The sequence below is a fragment of the Ambystoma mexicanum genome, chromosome 2q, assembly GCF_040938575.1.
Source record: "Ambystoma mexicanum isolate Mex_15411 chromosome 2q, UKY_AmexF1_1, whole genome shotgun sequence".
Lineage (NCBI taxonomy): Eukaryota > Metazoa > Chordata > Amphibia > Caudata > Ambystomatidae > Ambystoma > Ambystoma mexicanum.
In genome coordinates this window covers 857331678-857346443 of record NC_090924.1, presented here as the reverse complement: position 1 = coordinate 857346443, position 14766 = coordinate 857331678, and positions in this window count along the sequence as shown.

Below are 14766 nucleotides of genomic sequence, written 5' to 3'. Positions count from 1 at the left end.
CAGACAGGGTAGTGCTAGAATACACGTGTAACACGTTAGTTTCCTAACATTATAAAAGTGAATGTGCCTGTTCATTTTTATAATGTTAGGAAACGAAAGTGTTACACGTGTATTCTACCACTGGAACTTCTGCAGGCTGTGGCCTCGGCCAGGGCAGTTTCTAGTCCATTTGGTGCCCAGGGCGAAACACTAGGAATGCGCCCCCCCTGCACCCCATCCCATGCGCCACTCCCACCGCACCCCACACTCCACTCCCGCCGCACCACGTGCACCACTCCCACCGCACCCTGCGCACCACTCCCACTGCACCCTGCGCACCATTCCCAAACTACACCGTTAAGGAACTCCTACCCAGAGTCAAACAGTCTGTCACACAAGGAATGTATTGCCATTTGCAACGGTGGGCCACTTTTTCACTGTTGCCCAAGACAATTTTATGCTCCAGTCCCACTTAGGCTGCAGATAATGAGGACTCGGCACGCCAACCAAGAGACAATGAATATGGCACAGGATGCAGTATATACAACCAACAAAGAACACAAGATGCTGAAGGGGGTTTGGAGGCAACCTAAGCCAAAAGGGCAATGACAAGGTGACACCTGAACCCAATAAACAATCACTTTAACATTCTTTGAATGGGAATAAAGGGTTATGCTTGATACAGTAAAGTCTTGACTGTTGTAAGGATACATGGACCAGGATTATTTATTTATTCATGCAATGTTTGTCGGGTACCTGCATATTTATTTATTTATGCAATGTGTGTCGGATACAGGTATCCGACAAACATTGCATAAATAAATTATCCGTTTCCTTGTACCCGACAAACATTGCATAAATAAATAAATAAATAAACCGGTTCATAGCTTAAAGAATATTTACTCAGCAACACTGGTCAAAACTATTATCCTCATAGTGAAGTAACTCATCACCAGTGCCATGGAAGTGGTTTAAAGTGTAATTGATATATAGTTTGGAAAAGAAGCAAAATGAAAGAAATAGCACTGCTTTAAACTATTATTTTGGCCATTTTCTGGGCTTGCAGGGACGCACCATGGGCCCAAACGGGTCGGGGCCCACGGTGCATCCCTGCAAGGCACGCACACTCCCCTCAGTCCTCTGCACCTCCCCTTCCATCTCAATGCAAGTACGAAACCATTTAGTGACTAATGGGCCACCATTAGCAGTTTCCTGCCGGCATTGTGATGGAAGGGTTGGTTTTAGCTGCAGTGGGACCTAAAGTGTTTTTATTGGTGTGCTTATGCCCCCACCCCAAGTGGCGCAAAAGTGGTCAGAGGGAGCCTCTGACTTCTGTAATTTCACATAGTACTTTTTTACTACGTGACATTACAGTCGGAAAGGGCAGCGCCAGCACCTGACCTGCGGAACTTTCCCCATGTCAGTGCGCCACCCCACAAACTGGGGAATTCCATCCCCTCCAGAGGCTCCAGGGACCGGGGCAATTGCGTCCCCCGGGGCTATTGCACTCTAGTCAGTTGCCCACCTTGTCCAGGCCAAGAAACAGGCCTGGCATCAGCCCTCAGGCAGGGCAGGGCAATTGGCAAATAAATTAGCAACATTTGTTGCTTTATTACCTTCCCCTGGCCCCGGGTGGCACCGGCGCTGCTGGCGGCAGCCAGGCCCATGGGCGCACTTGCGGTGTGCCCTCCTCCAGGCTATGGGCGCGTACTGACACTGAAGTGTGGATCGATTGGGGCTGGCTGGTGTTGTCAGCCCCGGCCATTACAGAAAAGAGGAGCAAGTGGGTCACTAAATCCTGAAGTTGTTCCCATCACAAGCACACACGGCCAAGCAGCAGCAGAATCAGCAAATACAAACAGTTTCTGCATCCTGCCCTCACTGATTGGCCTTGTTTCAGGAAACCTGGCAGTAACTACAGCCTGCCGAGGCAAGCACACTTCTTTCCTCCTGCTCCCGTCCTCGTAGGTGAGACCTATAGCTGCATAGGCATTTTATTTATTTTAAAATGGTATTGCGGAGATGACTGGGCCATCCAAGAACAGCCTCTGGAGGCCACAAAGCTAGACACTTTTGTCAAGGCTCAAGTAGTCATGAAAAAGGAAGCAAGCACTGGTGGTGGACTCTCCTCAGGAGATCAAAAGGCCGGTTCTCAGAAGACCTGGGCAGAGTGTCACCGTCAGCAGATCTTAGACAGTTGCACATTCCAGCATGGTTGGATTGGTCAGTCCGTTGGCCGGGCCAAAATCACTTCCAGGGCGAGGCCCTGGGGGCCGGTACCACGCTTGGGCCAGTTTGGGGGTTACTACGCCCCCCTAGTTCCCGCTCCCGAGCATATTGTTCGTCGTTCCCTCTTTCCTGGGCATGCACTGCTGACTTTATGTTAGTGCAAGAGTTTCATTCATTTCACTGTTCGCTCAGACTTGTCTTATACTCTTCTTTGTTGTTGTGCTTCTTTTGTTTGGAATAGTAATCACGCTAGTCTAACGAGATAAACACCTACACGAACGCACCTTGTGAATGATGGTTTGAAGGATGGATGCAGGCGCTGGACCAAAAGCTGAGCGAAGTCTGCAAAGCAGCTGGCTTGGGAAAGCGACTCAGCAACTACAGTAGAAACCGTCTCCGTGGACGGTTGGACCGTCTTCCGTATAATGCAAATACCCAGACTTGTAGGATGCATGCTTCACTTTCTTTGTTCCATTGGGGGCGACATGCTGTAGCATCAATTCATGGCCTTTAAAATACCCTGCACAGTGCAGTATCCGATCTCCTTTAACACAAACGCTGGGATATGGCCATGACTAGCTAACGCCACATTAATCAAAGCCAGGTCTCTAAAGAATGTTTCAAGTGTTGGGGAATCACCTGCTCACACTTTCTGTCGTGTGACCAACCAGTGCGCAAAAGATGTTTCAGAGCGTGGGGCTCTTGATGCCACCCATTTCTGCATTTGATACACCAGCAGCTAAACACAGCCTGGGGAGGCAGCTCCTTCTGCATAGTCCATTTCTCTCCCAAGCTCGGAACAATGTTCTTTACCATAATGGAGAATGTGAAAAAGCGCAGGGCCCAAGACTGGGGGGTGAGGGTGGAGGGCAAAGCGCACTAGGCTTGGGGTACACTGGAGATGCTTCCCCTGATACCCGCAGTACTCCAAGACCCCTGAAATGAAATTCGTCTATACACTGCACAATGTGCAAGGGCCGCTGTCATTCAAGCGGCACGCGACTAGTAATTTGCAAAAAGTAAACTTAACGAGTCCTAAGAAAAGGTCATCTTCCACCCTTTAAGAATTTGATTGTTTTTGTTTTTATGTTGGGATGGTAGACATCGTTTTTCTTTGTGATCTTACAGTTTCATGGTGCTGTCGGGAGCTAAAATTAGTGATCATGAAGGAAACATTTAAGAATTTGGAGAGTTCACAAGCATGAGCGAAACAAACCCGAATACTCGAACTGCCATTTCTCTTCCGCGGTAATGCACTGCAGTGTGTTTCAATGTAAAGTCCTCATTGTAATGTCATAATTTTAGAACGCCACCTCTCCAACATTAACATTGGGAGCTATGTTGAATTGTACATGCATGTTAACTCTCTGCATATGTTTCAAGTAGACTTTACCACTCACATGGAGTATTGATATTGTTTACCTGTGTCCCTCCTAAATATATTTAACTTCCCGTGAAATATTTGATGCAATACAATATTTGCAATCTCTTGGCCCTCTTCCTGCTCCTACCTGCAAGGCAAAAAACCTCGGGGTCATCTTCGACTCCACACTCTCCTTCTCTCCTCATATATCTGACGTCTCTAAGAAGTCACATTACCAGCTGCACCTCCTCAGAGGTATTCTTCCCTTCCTCTCCTTCCCCCAGAAGCTCACTGTCTCCCGAGCCCTGGTTCTCTCAAAGCTGGACTACTGTAACAGCCTCTATCCTAATCTGCCTGCCTCCACTCTCCGCCCTCTGCAACTCATCCAGAACAGAACTGCGAGACTTGTCCTTGGCCTCAAGCCCAGGGACCGTATCTCTCCAGGACTGAAATCTCTACACTGGCTCCCAGTGGCTGCGAGGATTAAGTTCAAAACCCTCTGCATTGTCCACAAGGCCTTCTGGGGCCTGGGGCCTAAATACGTTCAACTCTCTCTTCCTAAATATCTTCCTTCCCGAGCCCTACGCTCATCCGCCTCCAACTCCCTCAGGGCCAGCCGCTTCTCGAAGCAACGAGCTGGGGGTAGATCTCTCTCCGCGGCAGGGGCCTCCCTCTGGAACAGCCTTCCTGCCTCCCTGAAATTTGAGGAGAACCATCTCCGGTTCCGGAAGCACCTCAAAACCTTCCTCTTCACTTCTGCTTTCTCTCTCCCTCTCCCCTGCTAAATTCTTCACCTAAACTGCACTGATTCTGCAACTGGGCCACTCTCACCGACCTCGTTCCTGGGCCCAGTCACTCTTCACTTGCACTGCCTCCCTGGCAACCCCTGCACTGCGGGACTGTCTCTGTATCCCTACAGCCCCCCCCCAGCACTTGTCTGCACTTACCTTGCACTTGCCACTAGCTGGCCCTATTTATTGATTATTTTATTTCTATTCTACTTATTTGTACTGCACTCTCCCCCCCTCCCCCTTCCCCTTGCACTTTTTCCCTTCCCCCTACCCCTGCACTTGCACGGTCTGAATGACACCTGGCCTAGTAGGATTGTTGTCTGTCTTCCCCTTGTTCCCCCCTCCCTGCCTCGTCGCGCCTTGAAACACTTGTGTATAGGCGCGTTACAAATGCCATATCATATCATATCATATCATATCATATCATATCATATCATTGTATAAATGCATGTATTTTAATGCTGAGATAGACGGGCTTGTACAGCTATTGGTGGGTATGTTGCTGGTGCTTGCTCTTTGAGGTTTGAGTAACACTGTTCAAGACCAGTTCATCACCTTTTAAGAGTGGCTAAAAGTTTGAGGTCATACGAATGACATTAGTGTAGATCTGAAATTGTCGATTCTCTGACCTGAGTCACAGCAGCAAACTGGTCATTGTTACTAAAAATGAAGAGCAAAAGCAGACTAACATAACCAGGCCTGTTCGGTTTGACCCTCTTATTGCTGTTTTCTGAGGTTCATGAAATTCAGCAGATGCCAGCATTGACAATTTTGTTAACTCATAGTCCCCACTCCCACTGCTCAGCCCATGACACATGCATGAGATCACAGGTCGGGGGAGGAGGGGCGCCAACGATGCTTCCCGCCTGGGGTGCAATCTGTTGTAAGACCAGCCCTGGATAACAAAGTGTCATAGGAATACTAATATATTTGGATACAACTGATAAGTGCGTAGTTAAACTCACTAACCTGAATCAAATGAAGCAGCAGGTATTGAGATATCCCCCGAAAACCCCTGCCTCTCCCGCCTGATATAAAAGGTACAGAGAGCAGCAGGGGCCGCAGGGAAACCCTCTGAGGTAAAAAACCCTGGACACTGAATTTGAGTGCGTGGTCTTCTGTTCTTCAGCCGATAGCAAACGTCATGAAGTCGCTGAAGAATCCCTGCGTCTTGATGAAAGGTGTCTGGATTGGTCTTTAAATCACCAGCTCATTAAATGATAGGGAGACACTAGATTAATATAGAGAGTGGGATAGAGGCTGGATAGAGGGCGTGGGGAAAAGTAATCCTAACCTGTATTGATGCTAGTGCCTGCTTTGATATTGTCTGCCAAGAGGAATGTCTGTATAACGTTCTGGAGGACAGGGTAAGGTTGCCGTCGGAAATAAAGGGAGAAAGTGTTAGTGTGAGAAGTACTTGAAAGGGAGAGCCGATAGTGTGAGGAAACGCTTACCAGTTCGTGCAAGTGGAGGCTGCTGCAGGACGTCTGAGCGGCGGATGGAGACGACAAGGGGATGTCTGTAGCGGCCGTTTGATCCTGCTGGGTAACGGACGTAAGATTCCTAACAGAACAGAACGGATGGTAAGTAACAGAAAATACGGCGTAGAGGGTGGAGGAGAAAGAAGGGAACAGTACAGAACTTCCCTGATAGTCTAAGCACATACTTCGAAGCGTCAATTGCTGGAGTAGCGAAGCGCTGCTTCACGGCTCCCCACTGTTGATAAACTGGAAGCAGTGAACGTCGTGAGCACACTTCTCGAATAGCTAGCCTGCTTATAGCACTAGCAAAGGGAGGCAAAATGGCAGCCATCTTGTGAGGGAAGCTGGAAAGAGAGTGAATGCGATGCATTCTCATACAGCGCAAACAAGACCAACGCTTGTATGGGGTCATGACACAAAGAGTCTCTGGATAGGGGAGACACACCTACTCCATATTTTTCTCCAAATATGTGTTCATTCGGACAGGTTCCCAAACCAACTTGCATGATCTTGAGGAACGAAGTGCATACATGGGAGCGACCCAAGGATATGCTTTAGAAATAAAGTGCAACAAGAAAATGTATACAAGCTGTCCAATAACTCACACTTTCTTTGTAAACAAGAGTCTAAAGAATGTAGATATTATGCTCCTGTCCAGATACAAGGTCAGTGCAATTAATCAATGGATGCGGTCAATTAGCACCATGGTCCATGCCGGTCTCCGGCATGGTGGATGGCGGAATTACCGCCCCATCACAAGGTTGGCGGGAGCGGTAATTCCCCATTCACCATTTGCCCTTCTCCATTCCCATTTTGCCCCATAGGGCATAATGGGGATGGGGAAGATGCTAATTACGGCACCGTAAATTACGGTTGCTGTAATTAGCTCCAAGGTCCCTTAGCAGGTTGGATTTTAACGCCTGCAAAAAGCAGGCGTTAAAGCCTCCAACCCGCTAAGGGACCTTGTAATCAGGCGCTAATGGTTTAACGGCGCTGACGCTCTTTACGGCGCCGTTAAACCATTAGCGCCAGGGTCGTAATGAGGCCCATGGTTTAGTAGTCTGTTGCAATTGAATTCTTAGAATGCTGCTGAAAATTCTGACATTTCTATTAAGTCAGGGGGTCGTATTTTGAATAAAGGAGAAGTAGAGAGAGAATCAGATATGCAAGGATATTGTAAACTAATATGTTGTTTTCCACAAATGAAAGATTCCGCCTAGACTCTCATGCATTCAATCCATGCAGCATGCATGCACAGGGTAAATTGAATGCATGGATACCTGTAGTGATGGGAGTGTTACAAAAACCTTTACCTCTATAACTGTGACATTGGAAACTGAAGTGACTGGTGTGTTGATTATTTGTTATCATTGCAATTGGATTTAATGGAATTGTAGTGTATTTTTCTAGAAATTATATTTCAATTGGGTTAACAAATATACCTTCTGCAACCTGATGTGTTTCTTGTTCCAAAAGGGGAGGGAAGCTGTAAGGGATCAAGGTTATAAAATTGAGGGTCACAGATTCATAAAAAGAACTTGATTAAATAAAGTAAAATTGTGTGCGCCTAGTTTGGGGCAGTTGGAAAGTTCCTCTGAATTAGATGTCACCCGATTAAAACATCCTGAATAACAATCCGGAAGGTACAACTCTTCTTTACTATATGCAGTTACAGGGACTTGATCCCTGGACTCACAAGAACCCAGATGGTAAAATAGAATGATAATCAATATTTGTTGGAGTGGAACCATCAAGCCAGATGTGAAAGCAAATGTGGGGATGAGTTCAGAAGATTGAAAGAACCCAGGTCCAAAAGCAGTTTTGGGTTGCTCAACGAACAAAGGCAGTCCACCAGCAGAAGACAGCCCCCGAGGAAGACTATTGTGTGGACAAGCCAGACTACCCGGATAAGCAAATGGGATGGGTTATTGAGTTCAAATACCTATCCACAGGACAGCAGCTTCAAACAAGTAGGGTGACAATGGGAAGTGGTAATAAAACGGCCTGTAAAATATTCCAAGCATGGAAGCATGGAAGCATTAGTCAAACCAACCAACAGGACCATTGAAGGAGGAGGATAGCCCCCAAAACCACATCCAAATCAGAAACTGGGCTAAACATACATAGACACCAGTTCAACCAGTATAGGCAAACTCGGTCTGAAACTTCTGCAGCAGCTTCTTGGGGACAAAACTTCCAGCATGAAAGTAATACTTCTATCTTATATGAAACTCTTATATGAAACTCCGAACAGAACTGAATGAAGGCAGAGTGTCTCCCTTAGATAAACGGACACCCTGAGTTAAAGGCCAGCCATTCAAGTTGCCCCCAAAACCCACTAAACATCCATGTTCTCTGCGGAAAGATGCAATATGGCCAGCCTAGGCCCTGGAATTGGTCCCCTCCTGCTCAAAACACCATTGAGGGTGCCAGGCTGGTCTGAAAGCGAGCCCAGGTATGCACAAAAGCTATTTTGGGCCCACACCATGGTTTTGATGAACACACAAAGACCCCTAAAAAACAGCCAGGAGCAAGACTAAAAAAACACATTATTACCTTAACAACCACCAACAATGTACATTGGGCTACTAATGGGGTCAATTCCAGCAGCAACAAGCTGGCTTTCCGAGCCTCTGAAAATGGAATTTTGTTTTAACACCTAGTAATGATGCTGCTCGGCCATCTGATTTTTGCCTCAATCGTTCTTCAGCACAACTCTACGCATGCCTTTCTGAGGTGACTCAGATGCAATCATTTTTTGGGCTATTTTGTGTTCTCGTTTACATGTAATAAAGCAATGTTGTTATGCATACCCTTTGTGACATATTTCAATCCGGTGATTAGCCCCAGAAGGTCTGCATATAAAAAGAGGGAAGATGTGCTGCACCTGGCGTACAAAGGTTTCTATATTTACACGTGCATAGTTTATTTACAAATAGGTTTCATGTGTGAAACCAGCATGCCTCTGCCCAACATGTCTGAAACATGACAGTTGCCATTTCCTGGCTGATTTTAGTGACACACCTTGATGGATCCAAGGTTTTCAAAATGGCCCATCAGCAACACGCGAGTGGCGTCAGAGAGTGCTCAAACTTTCCCAGTTATGGCAACACATATATGTTAAAGGGTGACTTCCCAAAGCACATGCTGCCAAAGGAAATCCCACCACATGAATGATTTTCAAAATCAACCCAGGGGACAGATTTTCACAGCCCAAGGGCAAAGAACGCCATAATGCAAAAACGTAGTGATATCAATGAGAGTTTATACTGGTGTGAGTACTATTAGCACTAGTGGAAAAATTCCATGTTGCATAAAACACGTTTTTTCTATGTATTTTTGCATCAGGGAAATGGTTGTGGTGGCCCTTTGCAATGGTGCAAATATGCCTTGAAAGAATATACATTTTGCATTAGGCTAAATAGCGGCTGTGAGTGCTTGGAACAACCTGCCACCAACACGTCGGGCAATACCATGAGTCATCAATTGTAAGAAGGCAGTTAAAACGGCAGCAATCCGTGGTACCGTTATTAGCGCATTCCCATTGAGCCCTATGGGGTCTGAAATGGGAATGGGGAATGGCTTTTTCAATGGGGACTTACCAATCCTGCAAAGGTCGGAATAGACCGGTAAGTCCCCATTGAACCAGGGCAGACTCAGTACCGGTATTGGAGGTAGTCATGGCGCAAATAGAACCATGATTACCTACAAACTCGGAATGAGGGCCTATGCTTATTAAAAGACATTACGAACTAAAAAGAAATTCCTGAATGTTTCATAAGTTATACAACCTCACACTGCAAATACATCCATACACTTTTCGTACGCACTCACGCTGCACATACTGTGGAAAACCAGAAGAAGGAGTCGGATGACTTAATGATGTGTTCAAAGTGGTTTTATTGAACGTAAAAGAAAACTCCTAACTTGCCCTATTTCTATGAGGGGAGGTCCCTAACTATCGAAACTATAACAAAGAGTGCATGTCAATGACCATAGAAGAAAGTCCTCCATCCGAATCCTAACCAACTGGCCCGACCACTATAGAAGAAACTTAAAGGATAGTTCCTTTAAAGGATAGTTCCGGGACTTTTTTTTTATTGTCCCTACGGTTCGGCCATGTGTTTTTAAGCATAAATCGGTAGATCGTAGAAAACTTTCCTATGGACCTTACCCGACTTTTCGTCCATTAACGCACTCGAAATCAGCCGCCATTTTGTGATAATCCTATCATTTCCCCCATCGACCTGGCTCACCTGCGTTTGCGGCACTAAATCATATCCCCCGCCCCTGAAACAGACTTTATCAAAACATTCATATTCCCCGCCTCTATCCGTGACGTGACTGTGCTGCGTAGGCAAACGCGCCCAGGCGTCTTCTACGCGACTCCACACAGAACCCGGAAACCAACACAGATCAGCTCACAACACAGCGCGCCACAATTCGGAATATGAAACTGTACTTTTAAATCAAACCGCAAGATTGTAAATTTGGTAAAGTACATTTATTTGACATCAAATGTTTAGAGAATATTCAGCGATTTGCATTTTTATTTGCTCACGTTCCAAAAAGTTCGTTTTGAGGCACGCGATGTTCCTTTACTGTACACAGGGTCTTAGATCATCTCACAATACAGCCCCTGAGCCTGACATCAGCAGACGCGTACCGCCCATTTCCCAACGCCAAAGCACGTTTCGTGTCAACAATCGCTGCGCCTCAGCTAATGAAGTGTCGCCATGGAAATGGCAGGACGCCTCTTTCCTCAATAAGTATAAACACACCGTTTCACAACACACAGCAGCAGATTTTCGATTCCATTACTCTCTCTGTGTTACTTTGAGTATTCTGTGACTCGTTTCTGTGCTCTGGTCAGCTACCTTCGCCGCTTCTAGGCCTTGTGAACACCTGTACCATCTCTGTAAATTATTTTACTTTCTTTACCACACAATGGCTACAATAATGCCGTATATGTACGAGCCCGAGTACACCGAGGAGGAACTACTGGAAAGGCAAGCACGCGAAAACGATGGGGATTCGGACGGCAGTTGGGAGGACCAGTCAACGGATGAAGAGCCTGGACCATGTCGCATGGACGGCGTCTCCACCTGGTGCACGTGCAATCGGTGCGAGCTAATGCCAACTGAGGAGGAGAACTGCTGCTGCCGTGAAAATTCCGGGTGCTTGGCCTATATTTCGGAAGGCGAGCCAAGTCCGCAATGCATCAACGAGCTGCCAGAGTTCAGGTCAGCCTGCCTCTCACGGACCGTGCTGAGGATGATGATGGTGCTTATGCACGAACTTCGCGGCACTGTTCGTCCGCGTAATCCGAGTAACGAGTAAGTATACTCTGGTTGTGATGTCAGTGATGCCACTACTATTTCATGGTCGTCTCCCACATATAAAATTACATCTACATATCATTCGAACGCATGTAAATTGGTTCCATATTGTGCATTTTCTAGATAGAATTTTTTTCAAAGCAGAATGACATTTTTTACCTGAATCGACATTGATAAGAAAGTTTTGTCATTTTAATACAGTTTGCATCTTTCTTTTTCACAGGTGGTACAGGCTGGTGTCCTATCGTTGCTTCACTTGGTGGCTTCACGGGAGGCTCGGACACCGCGTTCGGAGAGTAATACCTGCCTGTGCGGTACTTGCCATTAGACAACATTTCCCCAGCGACAGTGGACAATACCGCGGATTTTCCCTGGATGTGCTGCAACCGGAACTTTACAATGTGTAATGTTTATTATTTATGTTCAATTGAAATTAAGATCTAAAATAAAACCCAACATATATTTTAACAATGGTTGTTTTGATTTTTTAAATGAATCTAGTGTGTCTCCATTGAATAGTCTTCCTGTGCCTTGTCTTGTCACACCACATGTCTCCGGCCAGCATCCTCCCTCACGCTGGCCGCCCACCTTCAATCCACATAACCGTTGAACCCATATGCAGCAGACATATATATGTTATTTTGCGGGTTGGCATCAAGCCTCCCGGCCTTGCCTCCTCCCCCAAAAATACTTACCACACCACTTTGTTCAAGCGTTGGCAATAAAAGACCGTTGGATTTTATTGATACAAAACATGGTTATAGGTAAATAATCAATATGGTTGATCATAATAAATCCTCCTTTTGGGCACCGGGTACAGAGATGACCCCCTCTGGCCCGTGCCGCCTTGCCACCACAGGCCAGCCTGCTGCTGACTAACTGCCTAGGCATCCAGGGTCTCCAGGGTGAACTGCACCCATATATTCTCCTGGGAGGGTGAGGTATTTATAAACTCACCCCCTGCCTTCCATGTACTAGATCCTGCAGCCTGCTTCTTACATGCAGTTAGATGACCTCTCCTTGGTGAGGCCCTGCGGCAAACGAGTCTTGTCTGCACGACCACCGCCCCAATCCACCCCCCGCCCTATCAAAGGCAGTTCGCACCGGGGTACTTGCGCTGGCAAGTGGAGCTGTCAGGGAGCGATAAAGGCCAAGAGGTGCCAAAGACCATGTACACTTCAAAGTGGTCTATAGAGCATGGGTTGTTATTCCCATGTCTACCTCCAGACCCCGTGTCTCCTGCCAAGCATCCCCCCTCACGCTGGACGCCCCCCTGCAATCCACATAAGTGTGTCTCCATTCACGAGTCTTCCTGTGTCTTGTCTGCACGACCACCGCCCCAATCCACCCCCCGCCCTATCAAAGGCAGTTCGCACCGGGGTACTTGCGCTGGCAAGTGGAGCTGTCAGGGAGCGATAAAGGCCAAGAGGTGCCAAAGACCATGTACACTTCAAAGTGGTCTATAGAGCATGGGTTGTTGTTCCCATGTCTACCTCCAGACCCCGTGTCTCCTGCCAAGCATCCCCCCTCACGCTGGACGCCCCCCTGCAATCCACATAAGTGTGTCTCCATTCACGAGTCTTCCTGTGTCTTGTCTGCACGACCACCGCCCCAATCCGACCCCCGCCCTATCAAAGGCAGTTTGCACCGGGGTACTTGCGCTGGCAAGTGGAGCTGTCAGGGAGCGATAAAGGCCAAGAGGTGCCAAAGACCATGTACACTTCAAAGTGGTCTATTGTGCATGGGTTGTTGTTCCCATGTCTATCTCCAGACCCCGTGTCTCCTGCCAAGCATCCCCCCTCACGCTGGACGCCCCCCTGCAAACCGCATAATGCCACGACATATACACGTCATTCATTCACAAACACACCCCTGTTTCGAATTCTTTATAACCCACTTCATATTTCTAATGAGAACTTCTTTGCGCTTTGCTAGGCAACCCGTGAAGGTGCTGGTTATCTGCTCTTCGTCTCTGTGAACTTCCGTGACCACTTCGAGCAAACTCCTCAGTTTGCAACCTGTGAACTGCTCCCTGTTCTACGACAAGAAACTACTCTGATCCCTGCATCTAACTGTTTGTTCGTCAAGGTAAGGCCATGAACCATAATCATTTTGCGTCCAATTTTTTAATTTATATCTATTTGCTAGTAGTCATCAAATTGCATCCATGTTTTCTTTTCGTTCAAGACAGTACATGCAAGGAACTAGTCACATGTTCTGAGTTTAGTCAAATTATTTTTCTATTTTTTTAAAGTTATTCAAATACTTATCCGCATGTGAATAACGTGTATAGTTCCAAGAACCAAAACGAACCTTGCATTGAACCTTTTATGTGTCATTTAATTTTTTAACACATTGGTATTCATAGAGAATTGTTGATCTTTACTTTTCAGAACTTTCCACAATGCCTGCCTGTTCCATTGGCGGTTGCCCTTCGAAGACCCATAATAAATCTGAAGGTACTATAATGCATGTTTTCCCTAAGACAATAGATCAGATAAGAGAATGGGTCCGATATTGCGGATATCCACCGTCTGAGCTTGAAAGTAGAGTCCTAGAAGTCTTTGCGGACAAGAGGGGTGATCGATACCGCATCTGCAGCAGGCACTTTAGCTCAGACATGTACTCCACATCATTGCTAATAAAGAAGAAAACACCGCGAGCGACGCGAAAATTGCTCTCAACCGCTATTCCCACTCTATTCGTCCACATCCCTCCACTGGTGAGTCAAGTTTACGGATTTAGCTCTCGGCCTTGCGGTAGTGTGTAGCATTAGCTAACAATAATTTCCCCATTTATGTATCCACTCAATATGAAGGCGGAAGATTCTCCATCCGTGTCGTTATTGCAGTCATCAGCCACTTCAAGCGCCTATCGGGTAATCTTACTTAGCTATTCTGCCACTGACTTGTTTTAGGCATGTAAATCAATAGTTTTAATTTATCGTGTAATTATTTTACCTAATGGTACACCCTAGTACTCGTCCTCTAGCGATTATCAGTGCGACCGAAGAGCTTATTTTATCGTAAACCAACACCCTGTGTACTGCACACGAACATCGCTTGCCTCAAGACGAACTATTTTGGATCGAGAGCAAATAAAAATGCAAATCGCTGAATATTCTCTAAACATTTGATGTCAAATAAATGTACTTTACCAAATTTACAATCTTGCGGTTTGATTTAAAAGTACAGTTTCATATTCCGAATTGTGGCGCGCTGTGTTGTGAGCTGATCTGTGTTGGTTTCCGGGTTCTGTGTGGAGTCGCGTAGAAGACGCCTGGGCGCGTTTGCCTACGCAGCACAGTCACGTCACGGATAGAGGCGGGGAATATGAATGTTTTGATAAAGTCTGTTTCAGGGGCGGGGGATATGATTTAGTGCCGCAAACGCAGGTGAGCCAGGTCGATGGGGGGGAAATGATAGGATTATCACAAAATGGCGGCTGATTTCGAGTGCGTTAATGGACGAAAAGTCGGGTAAGGTATCTAAGGAAAGTTTTCTACGATCTACCGATTTATGCTTAAAAACACATGGCCGAACCGTAGGGACAATAAAAAAAAAGTCCCGGAACTATCCTTAAAG